Raw genomic sequence first — 1,364 nt, 5'->3', positions numbered from 1 at the left:
GTGGCATTATAATAGCTAAGCTAACCATAAAACATTGTTTTGTTGAAACTGGGACACTATTACGGAGAAAGAGGGCACAAGAAATGTTTAAGCTGGGATAACTGGCATAGCTGAGACTGTTCCAAAGAAACCAAGAAATAAGGTCATTGTAATAATAACAAAAGATGGAATATAAATATTCACCAATTGGGGACTTTTAAAATAATGATATATCCAGACAATGCAATACAACATAGCTCATAAAAGGAAGCACATTACAAACTGATTTGGAAGGTTCTCCAAGATGCGTAGTAAAAAAAAAAAAATTTAAGGAAAAATATATAGTAAGTTACCATTTGTGTAAAAGAGGAAAAAATATAGTTGCTTAGACATGAATAAAATAGATCTGAAAGGATATATAGAAAACAAATAATAACGTTCGCTGCTCAGGAGATAAAGTGGGTAGTAAGGAAATAGAAGTAGGAGGGTGTGGGGCCCTGAATGTTGATCTGACAGAATTCCAGACCAACCTGGTGCCCTACCCCCACATCCATTTCTCTCTGGCCACATACGCCCCTGCTGTTCTACCAGGAACGGCTTTCTGTAGCAGAGATCACTAATGCTTGCTTTGAGCCAGCCAACCAGATGGTGAAATGCGACCTTCACCATGGTAAATACATGGCCTGATGCCTATTGTATCATGGTGACGTGGTTCCCAAAGACGTCAATGCCGCCATTGCCACAATCAAGACCAAGCGCAGCATCCAGTTTGTGGACTGGTGCCCCACTGGCTTCAAGGTTGGCATTAGTTACCAGCCCCCCACTGTGGTGGCCTGACAGAGACCTGGCCAAAGTACAGCGGGCAGTGTGAATGCTGAGCAACACCAGAGCCATCGCTGAGGACTGGGCTCGCCTGGACCACAAGTTTGACCTGATGTATGCCAAGTATGTGGGTGAGGGCATGGAGGAAGGAGAGTTTTCTGAGGCCCATGACGACGTGGCTGCCCTTAGGAAGGATTATGAGGAGGTTGGTGAGGATTTTGTTGAGGGAGAGGGAGAGGAAGAAGGCGAGGAATATTAATTACCATTCCTTTAAGCCCTTCAGTATGTCATACGCAGAACTTCAGCTTCAGCATTAGCTGACAGGAGTAAAAGCTTTCTGATTAGATTGTCTTCACTTTCAACTGTGATCATGTACTTTCCATGTGTACCTGTAAGATTTTTTCTGTCATGTCTCAAAAAGTAAAGGCTTTAAGAAAGAAAAAAAAAAGTAGGAGGGTGACTTCATTATATGCCCTTTTGTACCTTTTGAATTTTGAACCAGATGCATAAAATTTTAAAAGAAAATGGTCCTAGTAATGAGCTATTTGATAAATGTTATGACC

At 41.7% G+C, this 1,364-nt stretch overlaps 1 pseudogene; it reads left to right on the top strand.

Annotated features, from left to right (window-relative positions):
* Window positions 1-283: 283 nt before the first annotated feature.
* LOC125130386 (tubulin alpha chain-like) lies at window positions 284-1,060 on the top strand (annotated as a pseudogene).
* The last annotated feature ends 304 nt before the right edge of the window (window positions 1,061-1,364 follow it).

This window comes from Phacochoerus africanus, chromosome 7 (assembly GCF_016906955.1).
Source record: "Phacochoerus africanus isolate WHEZ1 chromosome 7, ROS_Pafr_v1, whole genome shotgun sequence".
NCBI classification, from domain to species: Eukaryota; Metazoa; Chordata; class Mammalia; order Artiodactyla; family Suidae; genus Phacochoerus; species Phacochoerus africanus.
This window is presented reverse-complemented; position numbering and strand designations above follow the sequence as displayed.